An 11,820-nucleotide genomic window follows, 5' to 3' on the forward strand; every position below is an offset into this window, starting at 1 on the left:
CAGATTTGGAAGGAAGAAGTCAGAAACCTGGAGTCTGAGCTGCAAGGAAGCTGAAAGGCCATTGAATTCATTCACCAGCCTCTCTTCAAGTACATATTGCACAAAGGATCTGGGGATACAGAGATGAACCCAGGTAGATGTGGTCCTGCCTGGGGAAGGGGCTGTGAGGGTGGGGGATTGTCTGTCCTTGGGCCTAGACTGGGGAAGTGACTTTGCCCTGTGTTCACACATTTAGTCAGTGATGGAGCTAGAACTAGAACCCAGGTCCCTGGCAGAGCTTGGCTCCTTCCATCATGGTTTGAAACATGGGAAGAAGACTAAAAATGGGGAGGAGGACGAAGCAGAAAATTACAGAGGGGGACATGAAAGGAGAGAGAGAGAGAAGAAGGTGAGGGAGGAAAAGCTGGGTTGTCTATTTTTCTAGGCCACTGGGTCTCAAAGTGTGTCCCCAGACCAGCAGAATCAACACCATCTGGGAAGTTGTTAGATATACAAATTCACAGGCCTACCTCTGACCCACTAAATCAAAAACTCTGGGGGAAGGGCCAACAGTCTCTTATTTATTTATTTATTTATTTATTTATTTATTTATTTATTTATTTTTAAGTAGGCTTCATACCTAGCGTGGAGCCCAATGCAGGGCTTGAACTCACAATCCTGAGATCAAGACATGACCTGAGTACAACAGTGAGGCACTTAACCAACTGAGCCACCCAGGTGTCCCAACAGTCTATGTTTTTGATTCTGGTGCACAGCTGAGTCTGAGAAGCCCTGATCTAGGTGGACCGGAACTGCAGTTCCCTGCGTGTGTTGCGGATGTGGGGAATGGACTGCAGAGATTGTTACTCAGTTATCTGCCTCCATTTCTGTCCTCATTTTTGTCATCGCCCTTTCATGAGTACCCAGGAATGAGAGCCTCCCTGTCTCGGGTAGAGGACACATGTAAGAAGAACACTGAGTGAGAGACAAGGGATCCCTGGGTCTGAGTTTGACAGTCCTTGAGCCTGCTATGCTCTGCGGGGGAAAGAATGGGCTCCAAAGCTGTTTATCACACCCTGAGATGATCTGTGGCAATCACACAGGCTGCACTTCGGGAGACCTGAGTGCTACTCCTTCGTTATCACTGACTCACTGGGTGACCCTGGGCAAGTTTGTTCTCCTCTCTCTGGGTTTTAGTTTCTCCATATATAACACGTAGGTCATGGGGGCTCTGATGTGCCATTCTTCTTCCCCCAAAAGATGTCTGCTCTGGAGAATCGGAGGGGGACATGTGTGGTGGAGGCTGTTTTTCCATTCCCAGCTGGTTTCATCAGGAGAAGGAACCTCTTTCTAATTCACACAAACGGCCTAGGAGGTGGCCCTGGCAGTGGGACTATGCCTATCCTAAGAGAATAAAATAAATAGAAGGGTCCTTAGCAAGTCTCATTCTCTGACCATGAGGATGAAAAGGCTCATTTTGTCATACTCCAAGCGCCACCAGAAGGTACTGGCAGGATTTGTGCTCATTAAGTTATTCCTCTAGCAAAACTACAGGTGACACTGATGAGGTGTCAGCTACAACCTGAGAACCTGGGGAGGCAATTTCATGATGGGGTCCTTTCCCCTATCTCTGGGGAGTCATTCCCCAACTGTGACTTATCAGTGAACTTGCTGTCTCTGGGCTCTAGAGGCTTCTATGTCGGGCCCATTTGCTTGGCCTTAGCATGGACATAGCTTTGGCCACGGACATTACACACGTAGATACCTATATGTAATGGGGAACTCTGAGTTGGCTTGAGCCTGGGTCCTGCCATTGCTGGGGTACAGACATCCCTGGGTGTAGCAGAGGAATGGGTGGGATGCCATGAGAGAATAATGAACCAGTAATTTAACCTGGAAACAGCTGTGTAGAGTAGCAGAAGTGCTGAGGACAGTTTGGTCCCTATTCTGGACACATACTGAGGAGAGGAAGAGGGTCTTTGAGCTTCCTTCTGGAAATAAGAACTGGCTTCACTAAGACTTCTTTGAGAGGTTGGGATCTAGACAACACTGTTTTTGGATGTCCCCCCACCGCCCGACTCTAATCCATCATATAAAATACAAAGAGCTCCTCTCCACTCTGCCAATGACACAGCTCCAGCTCTCCAAGGATGCAGGGTGCCCCCCAAACATGGAGCTTGCTCGCCAGGGTACTGAGGCACAGTAGGCAATGGGATGGAACACGTCGAAGACAGTCTCTGGGGACTCAGAAAGAAGGCGAGGCCTTTAACAGGGGGTAGAGAATCTGTGTGGGCAGCTGTGGGCTAATGAGCCAGCCAAATATGGATGAACAATTCTTTTACCCAGAATCTTGGGGAAAATATTTTTTTTAAATCTCAACAAGCCATGATTTGTATTTTTCTGTTCCTATGAGCTGTAACGTCTTTGACTAAGAACAAGCCCCAACAATGCTTATTTAGGGGACACTTGGAAGGGCTGGTATGCACAGAAAATATGAGCAATTGTGAACATTTGGAGCAGTAAATGTGTTATCAAAGGGTATTACTCTTGACATTGTGATAAGGAAAAGAAAAGATAAAACAGGCTGAGAGGGAAAGGTTAGGGCCTGAGGTCCCTGGTTGGAGACAAACACATATTTTGGAGCATTGATGGGAATGTGTGATCACAGCAAACTCCCTCTGGCGTAAGGTTCCTCTTAAGAATGTGATGGACACCACCTACTCCCCCTTGGGTGCCCCTCAGGAATTTGACAATCGAAGTACCTAACTAAAATAAGTAAACCATAAAACTTACGTTACACGAGGGGCAGTGTGACCATAGTCTCACACCTCACACAAGAGAGTCTAGCCAGTTAGAAATGGACAACCTAGAGTTATCCAGCCAGTCAGGGTAGAACCTGAGAAGGAACAAGTGAGAAGGGAAGAGGGAGGCTGACCGGAACCCTATAGAACAAAACCCTTTGCCTATAGTTGTGGGCATTCACTTTCGAACGTCCCCTCTCTGTAAAGAGAGCTTTTATACGATTCTTCCTTTCTGATCTTATACTCTGATAAACTTTAGCCCGCTGCTCATTTTGTGTCCACCTCTTCATTCTTCAAAGCAGCGGGACAACAAATCCCGGGTATTGAGGTAAAAGATCCTGCAACAACATCAGTCACCATGTACTTGCTGACTCGTTAATACACCTGAATTTGTATATTGAGATCAATGATAGATATATTGAACACGTTTTGTGAATACAAGCTTTTGTCTCTTTAAACATATTTTCCCTATGAAGCTTCCCTTAGGGAGAGCCCCGTTCACTTGGGCTACACAATATTTTCTGCGTGTAAGCTTTTCAAAGGCAGATTCTGTGCTTGTTCTTCTTTGTGTTCATCACAGGGCCTTGAGCATGGGGAATGATTTCTATTGTGTTAGGATATTATTCATTGCTGTTCAAGTATCTTGTGCTGCTGAGGGGGAAGGACTGAGAAGAGCCACGGAATTTGGGGAGTAGGAGGTCCACAGACAGCTTTGTCCGAGCAGTTTCAGTGGCAGGGCAAGGGCCAAGGTTTGGCCAGGAGGCTGAGCAGCATGAGGGTAGGGTGTCCTGTCTAGCCAACATCCTGTCTAAAATACTGTAGGCATTCAACAAATCATTAGTATTTATTATAAATGGACGGAAAAATGGACAGTGTCCTTTTCAAGATATTTGACTAAGAAAGGAAGAGGAGTGAGGTTGTTTCAAGGGGATTAGGAGTCCACGGAAAGTTTTTATAGGTTAGGAGAGATTTGATTATATAGTCAGAACACAAGTAGCCCATGCAGGAAGGAGACTAAACACACAGGAAAAGAGGGCTAATTGAAGAAGACGTAAGGAATAAGAACAGGAGGACAAACAGAGAGGGAAAGGGACAGTGTTTCTTCCTTGGAGATGGGAAAGAAGAGGGGTGGGAAAAACTCTGCATCAAACCTCCATTCAAATGTAAGCCCAGCATCCCCGAGCTTGGTTTATTTTAGTTATCAAGCCACGAAATGTTTTTCCCCTGAAAACTTTCTTTGCAACCCAGAATTTAAAATGTAGAGAGGGGGGTGCCTGGATGGCTCAGTCAGTTAAGCATCACTCTTGATCTCAGCTTAGGGCTTGATCTTAGGGTTGTGAGTTCAAGCCCTGTGTTGGGCTCTTCCCTGGGAGTGGAGCCAACTAAAAATTAAATAGATAGATAGATGATAGATAGATAGATAGATAGATAGAAAAATAAAATTGTAGAAGAGGATTAAAAGACTGAGATTGGGGCACTTGGCTGGCTCAACCAATTAAGCGTCTGACTCTTGGTTTCAGCTCAGGTCATGACCTCACAGTTCATGAGTTCAAGCCCTGCATCAGGCTCTGTGGTGGCAGTGCAGAGCCCGCTTGGGATTCTCTCTCTCTCTCTGCCCCTCCCCCACTCACACCGTATCTTCCTCTCTCAGACAAATAAATAAACTTAAAAAAAAATAAAGCTCTGAGATTAACTGTGCAGATAGAGTTTTAAAGCTATTAATAAATCTCCATCTACACCAAAAACCATAAAATACCTAGGAATACACCTAAATAAAGAGGTGAAAATCTATACACTAAAAACTATAGAAAGCTTATGAAAGAAATTGAAGAAGACACAAAAAAATGGAAAAAATATTCCATGGTCCTGGATTGGAAGAACAAATGTTGTTAAAATGTTGATACTACCCAAAGCAATCTACATAATCAATGCAATCCCTATCAAAATAACACCAGTATTCTTCACAGAGCTAGAACAAACAATCCTAAAATTTGTGTGGAACCAGAAAAGACTCCAAATAGCTAAAGCAATCCTGAAAAAAACAAAGCTGGAGGCATCACAATCCAGACTTCAAGATGCATTACAAAGCTGTAATCATCAAGACAGTATGGTTCTGGAACAAAAACAGACACTTAGATCAATGGAACAGAATACAGAACCCAGAAATCGACCCACAAACGTATGGCCAACTAATCTTTGACAAAGCAGGAAAGAATGTCCAATGGAATAAAAACAGTCTCTTCAGCAAGTGGTGCTGGGAAAACTGGACAGCGACATGCTAAACAATGAACCTGGACCGCTTTCTTACACCATACACAAAAACAAACTCAAAATGGATGAAAGACTAAAACATATGACAGGAAGCCATCAAAATCTTAGAGGATAAAGCAGGCAAAAACCTCTTTGTGGCCACAGAAACTTCTTACTCGACATGTCTCTGGAGGCAAGGGAAACAAAAGCAAAAATGAACTATTGGTACCTCAAGATAAAAACTTCTGCGCGTTGAAGGAAGCAGTCAGTAAACTAAAAGGCAACCAACAGAATTGGAGAAGATATTTGCAAGTGACATATCAGATAAATGGTTAGTATCCAAAATCTATAAAGAACTTAGACTCAACACCCAAAACACAAAAACTCCAGTGAATAAATGGGCAAAAGACATGAATAGACACTTCTCCAAAGAAAACATCCAGATGGCCAACCAACACATGAAAAGATGCTCAACATCACTCATCATCAGGGAAATACAAATCAAAACCACAGTGAGATATCACCTCACACCAGTCAGAATGACTAACATTAACAACTCAGGCAACAACAGATGTTGGCGAGGATGCAGAGAAAGAGGATCTCTTTTGTGCTGCTGGTGGGAATGCAAACCGGTGCAGCCACTCTGGAAAACAGTATGGAGGTTCCTCAAAAAGGTAAAAATAGAACTACCCTATGACCTAGCAATTGTACTACTAGGTATCTATCCAAGGGATACAGATGTGCTGTTTTGAAGGGGCACATGCACCCCCATGTTTATAGCAGCGCTATCAACAATAGCCAAATTATAGAAAGAGCCCAAATGTCCATCTACAGGTAAATGGATAAAGAAGATGTGGTGCACACACACACACACACACACACACACACACACCATGGAATATTACTTGGCAATCAAAAAGAATGAAACCTTGCCATTTGCAACAATGCGGATGGAACTGGAGGGTATTTATGCTAAGCGAAATTAGTCACAGAAAGACAAATATCATATGACTTCACTCATATGTGGAATTTAAGATACAAAACAGATGAACATAAGGGAAGGGAAGTAAAAATAATATAAAAACAAGGAGGGGGACAAAACATAAGAGACTCTTAAATACAGAGAACAAACTGAGAGTTGCTGGAGGGGTTGTGGGTGTGGGAGTGGGCTAAATGGGTAAGGGGCATTGAGGAAGACACTTGTTGGGATGAGCACCGGGTGTTATACATAGGCAATGAATCACTGGAATCTACTCCTGAAATCATTATTGCACTATTTGCTAACTAACTTGGGTGAAAAATTAAAAATAAATTTTAAAAAATAAATCTCCATCTGTTTCATTTAATATAAGATTTAATGAGTGGAGGTATGCCTGGGTGGCTTAGTCACTTAAGCGTCGAACTTGGGCTCAGGTCATGATCTCACAGTTCCTGAGTTCGAGCCCTGCATCAGGCTCTCTGTTGTCAGCATGGAGCCTGCTTGGGATCCCCCCACCCTTCTCTGCCCTTCCCCTGCTTTCTCTCTCTCTCTCTCTCTCTCTCTCAAAAATAAATAAACATTAAAAAAAAGATTTAATGAATGGAAACCAGTATAAAAGGAGGTAAAGAGTAAAGAAGTAAAATCAAGGCTGCCTGGGTGGCTCAGTTGATCAAACATCTGACTTTGGCTCAGGTCATGATCTCGCGGTTTGTGAGTTGAAGCCCCACTGACAGCTCAGAACCTGGAGCCTGCTTCAGTTTCTGTGTCTCCCTCTCTCTCTGCCCCTCCCCTGTTCACTCTTTCAAAAAATAAACATTAAAAAAATTTTTAAAAAAAGAAGCAAAATCAAGAGTACTATATTTGGCTCTGTCACTAAGACTTTCAGAGAAAGTATTCCTACCTCAGCTACTTCCAAGCAGGGTTTCAGATGATGAGTAGGGAAGGGGTTAGCAATAGGCAGGGGTAGATAAGGGACCCTGCGGAGGCTGGTTACAGCCATGATGGCTCCCCCTGGGCCAGCCTCTGCCTTGGCTTCAAGGCTCACCAAAGTGGCTCTCAGACCCTCCTGGCCCTCCTAATCCTTGAGGTGTCCACCGTGCCCCTAGCCCCAGCTGCATATGTGGGTGGGAGGCTATAGCTGCAGGACAGGTTTTGGAAAAAAAAAAAAAAAGGATAAATGCATCCCAGACCTGTGCATGCTACATGCCACAAATAGAGTTATCCAGTTCCTGATTAGGTCCCAATAAAAAGTCAGAGATAAAAATTCTTGGTGGCAACCCAGTCAGGACCCCTCTCACTCTCTCTTTATTTTTTTTTAATTATTATTTTTTTTAGTTTTAATTTTTATTTTTGAGACAGAGAGAGACAGAGCATGAACGGGGGAGGGGCAGAGAGAGAGGGAGACACAGAATCGGAAGCAGGCTCCAGGCTCTGAGCCATTAGCCCAGAGCCTGACGCGGGGCTCGAACTCACGGACCTGAGATCGTGACCTGAGCTGAAGTCGGCCACTTAACCGACTGAGCCACCCAGGCGCCCCCCTCTCTCTCTTTTTAAATTCAAGTTAGTTAACATAGAGTGTAGTCTTGGCCTTAGGAGTAGAACCCAGTGATTCATCTCTTACATATGATACCCAGTGCTCATTCCAAGTGCCCTCCTTAATGTCCGTCACCCATTTAGCCCATCTCCCCACCCATCTCCCATCCAGCAGCCCTCAGTTTGTTCTCTGTATTTAAGAGTCTTTTACAGTTTGCCTCCCTCTCTGTTTTTATCTTATTTTCCCTTCCCTTCCCCTATGTTATCTGTTGTGTTTCTCAAATTCCACATTGATATCTGTCTTTCTCTGACTGACTTATTTTGCTTAGCCTAATACACTCTAGTTCCATCCATGTTGTTGTTGCAAATGGCAAGATTTCATTCTCTTTCATTGCCGAGTAGTACTCCATTGTATATATATAAACCACATCTTCTTTATCCATTCACCAGTCGATGGGCATTTGGGCTCTTTCCATAGTTTGGCTATTGCCGATAGTATTGCTATAAACATTGGGGTGCATGTGCCCCTTCAAATCAGCATTTTTGTATCCTTTGGATAAATACCTAGTAGTGTAATTGCTGGGTCATAGGGTAGCTCTGGTTTCAACTTTTTGAGGAACCTCCATATGTTTTCCAGAGTGGCTGTGCCCGTTTGCATTCCCACCAGCAGTGCAAAAGAGTTCGCCTTTCTCCACAACCTCGCCAACATCTGTTGTTGCCTGAGTTGTTAACGTTAGCCATTCTGACAGGTGGTATCTCATTGTGGTTTTGATTTGTATTTCTCTGATGTTGAGTGTTTTCCAAAGAAGACATCCACGTGGCTGACAGACGCATGAAAAGGGACCCCTCTCACTCTTGAGAGCTTTGTACTTTCTTGCTCAATAAACTCTATCGCTTTGCTCACTGCTGCCTGTGAGATTCATTCTCTGACTCTGTGAGACAAGGACCAGCATCTCTCCCACCCACCTGTGACATGACTTATAATGAAAACATATGCGCAAGGAAAATAAAATTGATACAAAGAGAAAAATCACAAAGCATGTTCAGGAAGGAAGATGATTATACCACGGGCCAGAAAGGAAAGGACTATAATTAAATGAAAATTTTGGCTGATTTAGAGACTTGTAGTCAGACTGTTTTATCCACTCCTGTCCACTCCTCCATCCCAACTCAACCACTGTGCAGATGAAGCGGCTGCTAACACTTACACAGTGCTCTTTTCAGGTCATGATCATGAAAAGTCAAGCCATTGAAGGCAGTCATGCTGTATGAGGCTTGCAGGCTCCGGAGAGGTGGCAGAGCTGTGCCCTCTGATCAGCTGCCATGGGTATTTTACTGGGACAGAGGTACACAAGGAGAAGGCCTCCTAATCTGAGACAAACCATGTACCTAAAGAGGTGAAAACAGCACAGGTTGAACATGCTGCTAGGTGGACTCAAAATATATACTGTAGGAATTCAGGCTTCATGGGCTAGAACAACTGGGGAGTCTTCTGCAGGAGGAGGGATTTAGGGTGGGCCTTGAAGAAAGGTAGGGCTTTGATAAGGGCACTTGGGTGGGGAGGGCACAACAGTTAGCAAGGCAGCAATTTGCATGACCAAGAGTGGCAGGACAAGACCTGCCCAGGTATGGCTTGGGAGGTAGGGGGCAGTAGATGACTGATCGACCACATACTATATTCCAGAACCGTACTATACGGGAAAGTTAGTTTGGATTTAGGACCCATGAAGGTCACTGAGGAGGGGAGAAACACAATCCAAGCTGCATTTTAGGAAAAGTCATCGGGTGATGGCTGGATCAGCAAGGGGAGAAATTAGAGGAGGCTAGAAGATGAATTAAGAGGCCACTGAAGTAACCCAGGCCTGGGGATGAGGGTGGGTTAAGGATTAGAGTGATGACAGTAGAAGTAATAGCAAGAAAAATATGACATTAAGGAAGAATCAGTAGTAGGTGGTGACCAAATATTTGGGGGAAGAGAAATGTCAAGGAGCATTAAGGTTAAAACGTGGGTGATGTAGAGAATATTCCATTAAGTACATTACTAGCCATCAGGAGAAAAGTTGTTAAAAGGTTCATAGAGCTTTTTCCTAGTAAGAGTGAGGAATGTCAGATAAACTAGATCCAGACCGAACACTGAACTTTCATAGAGAAAGGGATCTATTATCAAGACATAGTTTTTCTCGTCTTAAATACCACTAGGGAAGTGGATATTTTTGATCAAATGACTGTCACAAGATTTAGAAAACCTTTTTGTAGAGATTCATAGTGTGAAACATATGGGACTTTTCGTCTTGTCTTTAGCCCTCCCATCTGTGAGGTGAATGAACCTAATTTTAGACATCCTAAAGAAAGATTACATCACTTGTTCTAATCTTTTCTTCCATCAGAAAATTTGCTATATCTTATTTTACATGCTAATTGTTTTGAGCACTGGCTTCTATATAGTTAAAAAAAATATCATTCTAGGGGCATCTGGGTGGTTCAATCTGTTGAGCATCTGACTCTTGATTTCGGCTCAGGTCATGATCCCAGGGTCATTGCATTGAGCCCTGCGTTGGGCTCCGCATGGAGCATGGAGCCTGCTTAAGATTCTTTCTCTCTCTCAGGTTGCCTGGGTGGCTCAGTTGGTTGAGCGTCTGGCTTCAGCTCAGGTCATGATCTCACAGTTTGTGAGTTCAAGCCCCACATCGGACTCTATGCTGACAGCTCAGAGCCTGGAGATTGCTTCGGATTCTGTGTCTCTGGCTCTCTCTGCCCCTCCCCCACTTGTCCTCTTTCTCAAAAATAAATAAACATGAAAAAAAAAAAAGATTTTCTCTCTCTCTCTGAAAAAAAAAATCATTCTACTATTTATTCAGTAGTTAAAATCATTCAGTGGTTAAAAACGGTCCAAATGACATTGGTCATTAACAGTTGACTAGCAGGAATAGGGATGAATATATACTCAATTTGAATAGTTTCTTCCTATTTTGGGTAACACCAGATGGTTCCTAAGGTTTAGTTTAGTGCCAATTTAGAAGAAGGACCTACTGTTGTTGTTGTTGTTGTTCGAAAACACACAAGAGAAATCAAGTCGTATCAGATATGAATGGAAAAGACTGACAAGGCCATTCATACTATCTGCATGCAATCAATGGAGGGGAAGGCAGCTCAGGGTCAAGGATTCCTGAGGTATGCTGCACTAGAATTGCCCTACCTAGTAATGAACAATTTCTGTTAATCACACAATATTAGTAATTTTTAAGATACAGAGAAGTTACCACCTAAAGGAAATTGGTAGTTATTAATTTAAAAAAACAAACTACAATCCTTTGGTGTTCAACAAACTAGATTTTCTTGAAAGAGGAGGACTGTCTCCATGGGCTGTTTTCTAAATTGTAAGGCTATTAGTCTCATGTTTAACACATGGCTATTTTCATTTGTTGCTCTATTTTCTTCTCAGACTATTTTCTTTCATTTACTACTGTCCTAAACAGACTACACTTATCTCCCTTAGGACACCAGCAATGATAATCTGGCACTGGTCATTGGCACATCCCGTGTTTGGACCATCTGAGTGTTATTCTTGGGAGTTTGAAATTCTAAAAATTCAAAATTGCTTCTACTTGTAGTCTCCTACTCTAGGTATCATTTTATTCTGTAAACAGACTCTTGGGACATATCATTCTGCATTTAAAGTTTGTTTTATGATAAGCTCCTGTGCAACGGGCAAAATGTGTGGATGCTCACAGGAGAGAGGGAGGTGGGTGGGCGAGGGCCTGTCATGGCTGTCAGATCAGAAACCCATTCCTGGTTTGCTTCTTGATCCTGCAGACCTGAAGTTGCAAAGAAGCACAAAAATACAGTGGCAAAAACTGAAAACAATCCAAAAGTCCTTCAGTGAACGGATACACGAATTATACCTCTGTAAAATGAACTACTACTTAGCAATAACAAACTATTGATTCCTACAGCAACACGGATAAACCTGATGCATTTTGCGAAGTCAAAGAAGCCACACCCAAAATGCTACATGGGATATAGTCCCATTTATATGACATTCTGGGAAAGGCAAAACTATAGGCACTGAGAAATCCCAGTGGTTGCAAGTTGGGGGTAGAAGTTTTGGGGGTAATGGGGTGGTCACATGGTATGCATGGGTCAAAACTCACAGAATTGAACACCATAGAGAATTTTACTGTACATAAATGAAAAAAAAATATTTGTTAGGGTAGTGGCTTCCTTTGGAGTAGGAGCAGTGACTGGGAGGGAGATTGAGGGGGGTACCTGGAGTGGTCA

This window comes from Panthera uncia, chromosome C2 (assembly GCF_023721935.1).
Source record: "Panthera uncia isolate 11264 chromosome C2, Puncia_PCG_1.0, whole genome shotgun sequence".
Taxonomy (NCBI): Eukaryota; Metazoa; Chordata; class Mammalia; order Carnivora; family Felidae; genus Panthera; species Panthera uncia.